Source organism: Marmota marmota, unplaced genomic scaffold (assembly GCF_001458135.2).
Source record: "Marmota marmota marmota unplaced genomic scaffold, marMar, whole genome shotgun sequence".
Taxonomy (NCBI): Eukaryota; Metazoa; Chordata; class Mammalia; order Rodentia; family Sciuridae; genus Marmota; species Marmota marmota.
Window position 1 is genome coordinate 23,664,428 of NW_026000026.1, and position 12,278 is coordinate 23,676,705.

General features: G+C 37.4%; 1 non-coding gene across 1 annotated transcript; it reads right to left on the reverse strand.

Moving 5' to 3' along the window:
• Positions 1–654: 654 nt before the first annotated feature.
• Positions 655–756, reverse strand: LOC125619246. Its single transcript, XR_007350744.1, has one exon. It is a non-coding gene; the product is annotated as a small nucleolar RNA U13 (small nucleolar RNA).
• Positions 757–12,278: the final 11,522 nt, after the last annotated feature.

The window sequence follows — 12,278 nt, forward strand, 5'->3', positions numbered from 1 at the left end:
GTCCTAGAAGACTAATACAAGTTCCCAGTGCCTACTAGAAGCTAGGCTACATGAGATATACCTCCTCCATTAATGTGTGAGGTCCTGGAAGAGACAGACTATCTTATTTTCTTTGTATCCTCACACTCAATCTTACTGGTATACTAACAGGCCTCAACTAAGGATAGGTGGAGACAAAGGTGGTAAGGGAAACTGTTCTATGTCTTCATGGTCTCTCTCTCTGCAGATGAAGAACCAGATTCATCCTCTTTGTCAGGGCCTCAGCCTGGAAGCTTCCTTGTCTAATATTAAAATTAAGAAAGGGCTGAACCCTTGCAAATCAGGACACTGAGACTATGATACATGACTTTCAGCTGCCTCCTTTATGTCCCTTCTCCTCTAGCCTCCAGTTTCTTCTTCACTGGGTTCCTCAGGGTCCCAGTTCCATCTGAACATTGATGTGGTCAAGTTTCAATCTAATTCCTGGAGAAGGCAGGGAGTCTCATTCTCTCCCCCTACTCTCTTTTTCCTCTGTGTGGTTCTTGTTCTCTCCTACCACATAAGGGCTTCCTCATGCAACCAGGGTAGAAAGGTATGGCAGTTCAAGCTTTCACAGTCCCATTTTAGCAACCCTAGTGGAAAATATTTCTTTCTTTCTTTCTTTTTTTTTTTTCACGTCAGACGGGTAATGTGCCGATGTCATAACAAGGTTTAGAGGGAGGCACATCTCACACAAGAGCGTGAATACCCAATCATCACGCTTATGAACCGAAGGATCAAAATATTTCTTTCTTATGAGAAAAGCCTCTAACTTTGGGTCAATGACTGCTCCTTGGACCAACTACTTTTGCCAGGGTAGGAAGGAACTATTTGTCTAGGTTTGAGGCAAACTTTCATATTTCTGCCTGCCACCACTCATATTTTTTGGCTAGTGGTGATGGGGTGGTAGGATATACCCAGATTTATTAGCTACAACACATGTTACAGTAAATGTTGACACAGATTCATACATAAATGTCCATAGTAGCTTTATAAAAGCCAGAAACTGGAAATGACTCAGATGTCTATCACTAAATGTCAACAGGTAATATCCCAGTGGCTCAGATGGCTGAAGCAGGAGGATCACAAGTTCAAAGTCAGCCTTAGGAATTTAGAGAGGCCCTAAGCAACTTAGAAAAACCCTGTATCAAAATAAAAAAAAAAATGGGGGGGGGGGCAGCTGGGGATTGGCTCAGTGGTTAAGTGCCCCTGGGTTCAATCCCTGGTATTAAAAAAAAAAAAAAAAAGTTACCGAGACGTGTACTTGAAATGGGTTTATTTATTGTACATAAATTATGCCTCAATAAAAGTTATCTTATGTCTATGTAAAGTGAGGGCTGAGACACTGTGATGACAATCACAATATTGATCTTTCAGGATAAAGCCCCAGATCCCTCTTTAGTTGGGACTCGAACTGGCCCTGCAACCCCAACTTTAATGTGTCCTCCTCTCCTGTATCATGGCTTCCCACTTTAAAGGCACTTCCTTAAAAATTCCAAGCTGTCTTCCTGGCTCTGAGTCTCCACAGGTGTTGCTCCCCTGCCCAGCAGAGTCCACCAGGCAAGCAGCTCTTCCTTTAGGACGCAGCCCAAACTCTCATCCTGCTGCCTTTCTAGATGCCTTCAGGCACAATGTACTAACTCCTCTTCTCTCTGCGTCAGACTCTAAACATCCCATTGTTTTTATTTCTTTGCACATCCACTCCTCTACCAAACTATGAACTCCTGAGGGCAGGCATGAAAGAAGTTTCTTCCCTAGACATAAGCTTAGTGATGTTTGAAACATTTGTAAAATAGAGATTAAGCAGAAACTCCTTAATTGCTTACTACCCAGCAGAAACTGTCAGCATTTTTAAAATTAATTAATTTATTTTAATTAGGTATATACAACAGCAGAATGCATTTTGATTCATTGTACACAGTTGCAGCACAACTTTACATTTCTGTAGTTATACACAATGTTGTGTCACACCATTCAGTCATACATGTACCTAGGTAAGGATGTCTATCTCATTCCACCATCTTTCCTGCCACCATGAACCCTCCCTATCTTCCCTCCCCTTTGCCCAATCAAAGTTCCTCCATTTTCCTCATACTCCACCCGCCCCCTTATGAATCAGCATCCACTTATCAGAGAGAACATTTGGCCTTTGGATTTAGGGGATTGGCTTACTTCACTTAGCATGATATTCTCCAACTCTATCCATTTACCTGAAAATGCCATAATTTTATTCTCTTTTAATGCTGAGTAATATACCATTGTGGGTATATATACCATAGTTTCTTTATCCATTCATCTATTGAAGGGCATCGAGGTTGGTTCCACAGTTTAGGTATTGTGAATTAAGCTGCTATGAACTTTGATGTGGCTGCATTACTGTAGTATGCTGATTTTAAGTCTTTGGGTTATAGACCAAGGAGTGGGACAGCTGGGTCAAATGGTGGTTCCATTCCAAGTTTTCTAATGAATCTCCATACTACTTTCCAGATTGGCTGCACCAATTTGCAGTCCCACCAGCAATGTATGAGTGCGCCTTTCCCCCAACATCCTCACCAATATTTATTGTTGTCTGTATTCTTGATAGCTGCCATTCTTACTGGTGTGATATGAAATCTTAGAGTAGTTTTGATTTGCATTTCTCTAGTTAGTAGAGATGCTGAACATTTTTTCATATATTTGTTGATTGAATGTATATCTTTTTCTGAGAAGTGTCTGTTCAGCTCGTTAGCCCATTTATTGATTTTTTTTTTTTTTGGTGTTAAGTTTTTTGAGTTCTTTATATATCCTTTATATATCCTAGAGCATGCGCGCAAACGCATGCATGCACACACACACACACACACACACACACACACACACATATATGCTCTATCTGACATGTGTGTGGCAAAAATTTGCTCCCAAAGTATGGACTCTCTGTTTACTTCATTGATTGCTTTGTTTGCTGAGAAGAGGCTTTTTAGTTTGAATTCATCCCATTTATTAATTCTTGATTTTAGTTCTTGTGCTTTAGGATTCTTGTTAAGTAAGTCGGGGCCTAATCCAACAGGATGAAGATTTGGGCCTTTTTCCTCTATTAGGCACAGGATCTCTGAATTCTAGATACTAATTCCTAGATCCTTGATCCAGTTTGAGTTGAGTTTTGTGCATGGTGAGAGATAGGAGTGTACTAGCATTTTTTACTTCCTGTTTGGGACTAATTATTCTCTGGCCGTGACATCATTGTTTCAGAAAAAAAATTAAAATCTGAGAGTACAATCCAGCCATGTTTCCCCTTTCTCAAACAATATCCTAATAATTTAGTTTATTATGAAGAGCTTTCCTGCTAATTATTAAGTCCATATGTATTTCAATGAAAATTTAATTCCTGTTTACTTCATTCATACTCAATTCATCAAATTTTACTTTCAAGAGCTGTTTGATGTTCAAAAAGCCATTAGAGCCCCCATAATGCCCATTTTGGAGAAAAAGGATAATGGGTAAAATTAAACAGAACCAAAGTTAATAAAATCCTCAGAATTAAGCAGAATCTTAATGGGGAAAGCTATGCTACACTGTTTTGGCTTTTTAGACTCCAGGTAAGGCTATGTTGACTGGAGAGGCCCTCACATCTCCATTATATGTTTTCTCCCAAGAGACTGTGAGGAGATGAGAAAAAGAAGAGTTGATAGCACAGAAATGTTTGGCATTCTGTTTCCAGCAGTATTTCTACTTAGATTTTCTGGAAACCCTCTGCTTTCTAGTCCCTAAAATTGCTGACTCAAACATCATAAATATTATTTTAAATGTACATTGAGCACTTAAGAAAGTAAAAGTTCAGGACATTTCTGCCTGTCTTTCTGTCTGACTCTGTCCAGAGGAAAAAAAAATACACAGTTACCTAAAACTGGAGGAGAAACACAAATTGAATAGATAGGGAAGTGAAGGACATTATTTATTAACTAATCAAGAATATGGTATTTGGATAGATATACAGGGATAGAGAATGAAGCAGGGAATTGGAATTCAGATACCCAGGAAGAACTTGAACCTTCAGTGAAAAAATAAACTAGAGTTTTCTATCATCATAGAGATGATGGTGTTTTATTTAACCTTGCTCTGCATAAAAAGATCTTTCTCAAGAATTTGTTACTCTCAGATAAGTTTGAAGATCATATTCACATGCTTTTAGAGACTTCAAGCCAAAATTTTTACATAGAAAGTGGTCTTACATGGAGGCATTTGACAAGAACAAATACTAATCTTCCCTAGAAGAACCCAGCTTCAACCCAGGTCACACAAAATTCAGACAAATAACTACCAAGATGTGTTCTTAGCCATCATAAAATATAACTTAAAAGTGAAAAATCTGTCTGGTGCAGTACTGCATGTCTCTTATCCCAGTGACTCAGATGGCTGAGGTTGGAAGATCACAAGTTTGAGGCTAACCTTGACAACCTTGTCTTTTAAAAAAGGAGGTGTAGGACTAGAGATATAGCTCTATAGTAGAGTGCCCCTGAGCTCAAGTCCCAGTACCATGAAGAGAAAAAAAGGAAAAATAAAAGTAAAATTCCAACAAAAAATTTCACAATAAGTGAATCAGCCCAGGAACTGTTTATAAATCTGGAACAGAAAAAATAGGAGATACACCTATAATACTTTGTCATACCATCTAGCAAGGATGCAATCAGATGCTTCTAGGATAATGTAAAAAACAAAACAAAACAACAAATTTCTGGGGCCAGCGCAGTGGTACACACCTGTATTCCCAGTGGCTCTGGAAGCTGAGGCAGGAGGATCACATCTTCAAAGCCAGCCTCAGAAACTTTGCAAGGCTCTAGGGGCTGGGGATATGGCTCAAGCGGTAGCACGCTTGCCTGGCATGCGTGCAGCCCGGGTTTGATCCTCAGCACCACATACAAACAAAGACGTTGTGTCCGCAGAGAACTGAAAAATAAATATTAAAAAAAATTCTCTAAAAATAAAAGAAACTTAGCAAGGCTCTAAACAACTCTGTAAGACCCTGACTCTAAATAAAATCCCCCCCCAAAAAAAGGGTGGGGGGCTTTGGATATGGCTCAGTGGGTAAGTTCAATCCCTGGTACCAACAAACAAAAAACTCTAGAAACTGCATAAAGAAGTTCTCAATGAACTTCTTCAACTGGGACAACTGGAGTGTTGATAGAAATAATAATGGCAATGGATTAAAATTAATTCCTCAAGTATACTTAAATCCTTGAGCTCATAATGAAATTTTAAATTTCATTTTATTTTAATTTTTTAAAAAATTTTAAAACCATCTCTTCAAAACATCCTTGGCAAAATATTACAGGAAGAGGAAATGGAAAATAACAATGAAAACCAACAGTGGGACGTAGGACAGTAAAGGGGGGAATATAATCAAAGAGGAAAACAAACCATGTTTAGTAACAGAAATAAACAAATATGGCTGGAAGAACAACCCATATCTCAATAATAACCCTAAATGTTAATGGCTTAAACTCACCAATTAAGAGACACAGGCTAGTAGAATGGATCACAAAACAAGACCCAACAATATGCTGCCTACAGGAGACGCATTTGATAGGAAAAGACATACATAGGCTGAAGGTGAAAGGTTGGGAAAAATCATATCACTCATATGGACTTCGGAAACAAGCAGGAGTGTCCATACTCATATCAAATAAAATAGATTTCAAGCCAAAGTTAATCAAAAGGGATAAAGAGGGACACTACATACTGCTTAAGGGAACCATACACCAACAAGACATAACAATCATAAATATTTATGCCCCAAACAATGGTGCAGCTATGTTCGTCAAACAAACTCTTCTCAAGTTCAAGAGTCTAATAGACCACCATACCATAATCATGGGAGACTTCAACACACCTCTCTCGCCACTGGACAGATCTTCCAAACAAAAGTTGAATAAGGAAACTATAGAACTCAATAACACTATTAATAACCTAGACCTAATTGACATATATAGAGTATACCACCCAACATCAAGCAGTTACACTTTTTTCTCAGCAGCACATGGATCCTTCTCAAAAATAGATCATATATTATGTCACAGGGCAACTCTTAGACAATATAAAGGAGTAGAGATAATACCATGCATCTTATCTGATCATAATGGAATGAAACTGAAAATCAACGATAAAAGAAGGAAGGAAAAAGCATACATCACTTGGAGAATGAACAATAGGTTACTGAATGATCAATGGGTTATAGAAGACATCAAGGAGGAAATTAAAAAATTCTTAGAGATAAATGAAAACACAGACACAACATATCGGAATCTATGGGACACATTGAAAGCAGTTCTAAGAGGAAAATTCATTGCTTGGAGTTCATTCCTTAAAAAAAGAAAAAACCAACAAATAAATGATCTCATACTTCATCTCAAAATCCTTGAAAAAGAAGAGCAAAACAACAGCAAAAGAAGTAGAAGGCAAGAAATAATTAAAATCAGAGCTGAAATTAATGAAATCGAAACAAAAGAAACAATTGAAAAAATTGACAAAACTAAAAGTTGGTTCTTTGAAAAAATAAACAAAATCGACAGACCCTTAGCGATGCTAGCGAAGAGAAGAAGAGAGAGAACTCAAATTACTAGCATACGGGATGAAAAAGGCAATATCACAACAGACACTTCAGAAATACAGAAGATAATCAAAAACTATTTTGAATCCTTATACTCCAATAAATTAGAAGATAGTGAAGGCATAGATAAATTTCTTAAGTCATATGATCTGCCCAGATTGAGTCAGGAGGATATAGACAACCTAAACAGACCAATATCAATTGAGGAAATAGAAGAAACCATCAAAAGACTACCAACTAAGAAAAGCCCAGGACCGGATGGGTATACAGCAGAGTTTTACAAAACCTTTAAAGAGGAACTAATACCAATACTTTTCAAGCTACTTCAGGAAATAGAAAAAGAGGGAGAACTTCCAAATTCATTCTACGAGGCCAACATCACCCTGATACCTAAACCAGACAAAGACACTTCAAAGAAAGAAAACTACAGACCAATATCTCTAATGAACCTAGATGCAAAAATCCTCAATAAAATTCTGGCGAATCGGATACAAAAACATATCAAAAAAATTGTACACCATGATCAAGTAGGATTCATCCCTGGGATGCAAGGCTGGTTCAATATACGGAAATCAATAAATGTTATTCACCACATCAATAGACTTAAAAATAAGAACCATATGATCATCTCGATAGATGCGGAAAAAGCATTCGACAAAGTACAGCATCCCTTTATGTTCAAAACTCTAGAAAAACTAGGGATAACAGGAACATACCTCAATATTGTAAAAGCAATCTATGCTAAGCCTCAGGCTAGCATCATTCTGAATGGAGAAAAACTGAAGGCATTCCCTCTAAAATCTGGAACAAGACAGGGATGCCCTCTCTCTCCACTTCTGTTCAACATAGTTCTCGAAACACTGGCCAGAGCAATTAGACAGACGAAAGAAATTAAAGGCATCAAAATAGGAAAAGAAGAACTTAAATTATCACTATTTGCAGATGATATGATTCTATACCTAGCAGACCCAAAAGGCTCTACAAAGAAACTATTAGAGCTAATAAATGAATTCAGCAAAGTGGCAGGATATAAAATCAACACGCATAAATCAAAGGCATTCCTGTATATCAGCGACAAATCCTCTGAAATGGAAATGAGGACAACCACTCCATTCACAATATCTTCAAAAAAAATAAAATACTTGGGAATCAACCTAACAAAAGAGGTGAAAGACTTATACAATGAAAACTACAGAACCCTAAAGAGAGAAATAGAAGAAGATCTTAGAAGATGGAAAAATATACCCTGTTCATGGATAGGCAGAACTAACATCATCAAAATGGCGATATTACCAAAAGTTCTCTATAGGTTTAATGCAATGCCAATCAAAATCCCAACGGCATTTCTTGTAGAAATAGAGAAAGCAATCATGAAATTCATATGGAAAAATAAAAGACCCAGAATAGCAAAAACAATGCTAAGCAGGAAGTGTGAATCAGGCGGTATAGCGATACCAGACTTCAAACTATACTACAGAGCAATAGTAACAAAAACAGCATGGTACTGGTACCAAAACAGGCGGGTGGACCAATGGTACAGAATAGAGGACACAGAAACCAATCCACAAAACTACAACTATCTTATATTTGATAAAGGGGCTAAAAGCATGCAATGGAGGAAGGATAGCATCTTCAACAAATGGTGCTGGGAAAACTGGAAATCCATATGCAACAAAATGAAACTGAATCCCTTTCTCTCGCCATGCACAAAAGTTAATTCAAAATGGATCAAGGAGCTTGATATCAAATCAGAGACACGCCGTCTGATAGAAGAAAAAGTTGGCTACGATCTACATACTGTGGGGTCGGGCTCCAAATTCCTCAATAGGACACCCATAGCACAAAAGTTAATAACTAGAATCAACAAATGGGACTTACTCAAACTAAAAAGTTTTTTCTCAGCAAAAGAAACAATAAGAGAGGTAAATAGGGAGCCTACACCCTGGGAACAAATCTTTACTCCTCACACTTCAGATAGAGCCCTAATATCCAGAGTATACAAAGAACTCAAAAAATTAGACAATAAGAGAACAAACAACCCAATCAACAAATGGGCCAAGGACCTGAACAGACACTTCTCAGAGGAGGACATACAGTCAATCAACAAGTACATGAAAAAATGCTCACCATCTCTAGCTGTCAGAGAAATGCAAATCAAAACCACCCTAAGATACCATCTCACTCCAGTAAGATTGGCAGCCATTATGAAGTCAAACAACAACAAGTGCTGGCGAGGATGTGGGGAAAAGGGTACACTTGTACATTGCTGGTGGGACTGCAAATTGGTGCAGCCAATTTGGAAAGCAGTATGGAGATTTCTTGGAAAGCTGGGAATGGAGCCACCATTTGACCCAGCTATTCCCCTTCTTGGTCTATTCCCTAAAGACCTAAAAAGAGCATGCTACAGGGACACTGCTACATCGATGTTCATAGCAGCACAATTCACAATAGCAAGACTGTGGAACCAACCTAGATGCCCTTCAATAGATGAATGGATAAAAAAAATGTGGCATTTATACACAATGGAGTATTACTCTGCATTAAAAAATGACAAAATCATAGAATTTACAGGGAAATGGATGGTATGAATGGAATGCGAGAGCATTATGTTTAGTGAAATAAGCCAGACTCAGAGTCAAGGGTCTTCTTTGATATAAGGAGAGTAACTAAGAACAGAGTAGGGTCGAAGAGCATGAGAAGAAGATCAACATTAAACAGAGATGAGAGGTGGGAGGGAAAGGGAGAGAGAAGGGAAATTGCATGGAAATGGAAGGAGACCCTCAGAGTTATACAAAAGTACATACAAGAGGAAGTGAGGGGAAAGGGAAAAATAATACAAGGGGGACAAATGAATGTCAGTAGAGGGGGCAGAGAGAGAAGAGGGGAGGGGAGGGGAGGGGAGGGGGGATAGTAGAGGATAGGAAAGGCAGCAGAACACAACAGACACTAGTATGGCAATATGTAAATCAATGGATGTGTAACTGATGTGATTCTGCAATCTGTATATGGGGTAAAAATGGGGGCTCATAACCCACTTGAATCAAAGAGTGAAATATGATATATCAAGAACTATGTAATGTTTTGAACAGCCAACAATAAAAAATTTAAAAAAAAAATATTGATTTAAATTCAAAATAACAATAAAACAATATTATCACATATATTAAGGGATATAATAAATCATTGACAATCTGAAAAAAAAAAAAGATATTTTTAATTGGTTCATTATGACTGTACATAATAGTGGGTTTCATTGTTATGTATTTGTACATGCAATTACATAATTTATTTCCATAAATTACATAATTTATTTCCATAGTACCTCCCCTTTCCCTTCTCCTGGTCCATTTCCTCTACTTAGTAGTCTCCCTTCCATTTTCCTGAATTCCCTCCCTTTTGTTCTTTTTTTCTCTCTAGCTTCCACATATGAGAGAGAAAATATATGACCCTTGACTCTGAGTCTGGCTTATTTCACTAAACATAATGCTCTCGCATTCCATTCATAGGTGAATGACATAATTTTGTTCTTCATGGCTAAGTAAAACTCCATTGTGTATATATATACCACATTTTCTTTATCCATTCATCTGTTGACAGTCACCTAGGCTGATTCCATATTTTTTCTATTCCTATAGTATGCTGACTTTAATTCTTGTGGATAAATATCAAAGAATGGAATAACTGGGTCATGGTAATTCTATTCCTAGTTTTTGGAAAAACCTTCACACTGGTTTCCATTGTAGTTGTACTAATTTACAACCCCATAATGTATAAGAATTCCTTTTCACCTACATCTTCACCAGCATTTATTACATTTCTATTCTTTTTTAAAATGTATTTATTCATTCTAATTTGTTATGCATGATAGCAGAATGCATTTCAATTCATAGTACACATATAGAGCATAATTTTTCATGTCTCTGGTTGTATACAAAGTAGAGTCACACCATTTGTGTCTTCATACATGTACTTAGGGTAATGATGTCCATCTCATTCCACCATCTTTCCTACCTCCATACCCCTCCCTCCCCTTTGCCCTATCTAAAGTTCTTCCATTATATTTCTATTCTTGATGACTGCCATTCTAACTGGAATGAGATGAAATCTTAATGTAATTTTGATTTGTATTTCCATGATTACTAAAAATATTGAACATTTTTGTTTATGTTCATTGTCTATTTGTATTTCTTCTTTTGAGAGGTGTCCATTTATTGATTGGATTATTTGTTTTTGGTGGTTGCATTCTTTATATATTCTGGATATTAATCATCTGTTGGAAGACTAGCTGGCAAAGACTTCTCCCATTCTGCTCTCTTCACACTTTTAATTATCTCCTTAGCTCTGCAGAAGCTTTTAAATTTGATGCCATACCATTTGTTGATTCTTCTTTTTTTTTTTTGTTACTGGGGATTGAACCCAGGGACACTTAACCTCTGTGCCCCATCCTCAGCCCTTTTTATATATATTTTATTTAGATACAGGGTCTCACTAAGTTGCTTAGGGTCTCACTAAGTTGCTGAGACTGGCTTTGAACTCAGAATCCTCCTATCTCAGTCTCCTGAGCCGCTGGGATTATAGGCGTGCACCTGCAATTTGTTGATTCTTAATGTTATTTCCTGAGCTTCAGGAGTCCTATTGAGGGATTTGTTGCCTGTGGCTATATGTTGAAGTGTTGACATTACATTTTCTTCTGATAGTTTGCAAAGTTTCTGGTCTAGTTCCTAGATCTTTGATCTGTTTTGAGTTGACTTTTGTGCAGGTTGAGAGAGAGGGATTTAGTTTCATTCTTCTGCATATGGCTATCCAATTTTCCTACCAGTTATTTGCTAAAAAAGGCTGTCTTTTCTCCAATGTATGTTTTTGGTGCCTTTGCCAAGGATCAGATGACTGTATTGTGTGGATCTGTCTCTGTGTCCTCTGCTCTATTTTATTCTATTCCATTGGTTTATATGTCTGTTTTTTGTTGTTGTTTGTACTGAGAATTGAGCCCAGGGGTGCTCTAGACTTTTTTTTTTTTTTTTTTTTGGTGGTGTTGGAGATTGAACCCAGTACCTCACACATGGTAGGCAAGTTGTATATCACTGAGCTATATCCCCAGGCTCCAACCATATTTATTTTTTATTTCTATTTTTGGTACTAAGGATTGAACCCAGGGGCACTTTATCATTGAGCTACATCACCAGCCTTTTTAAAATATTTTTTTTTTAGTTGTCAATGGATCTTTATTTATTTATATGTGATGCTGAGAAATTGAACCCTGTGCTTCACACATGCTAAGCAAGTGCTCTACCACTGAGCTACGACCCCAGCCTTTTTTATTTTTCATTTTGAGACAGAGTCTTGTTAAGTTGCTTAAGGCCTTGCTAAATTGCAAAGGCTGGCCTCAAATTTGCAATCTTCCTGCCTCAGTCTCCTGAGTTGCTGGGATTACAGGTGTGCACCACTGCATCTAGCTTGTTTTGTATTTTGAGATAGGACTTATATTGCTGAGGGTCTTGCTAAGTTACTAAGGCTGGTATCAAACTTGTGATCCTCCTGCCTCAGTCTCCTGAGTCACTGGGATAACAGGCATGTACCATCATTTGTCTGGATCTCAATTTATTTATCTGTAAAATGTTGAATTTAGAATACATGACATAGAAAGTCTTCTCAGCTTTTTAAAAATTTTTTTTTT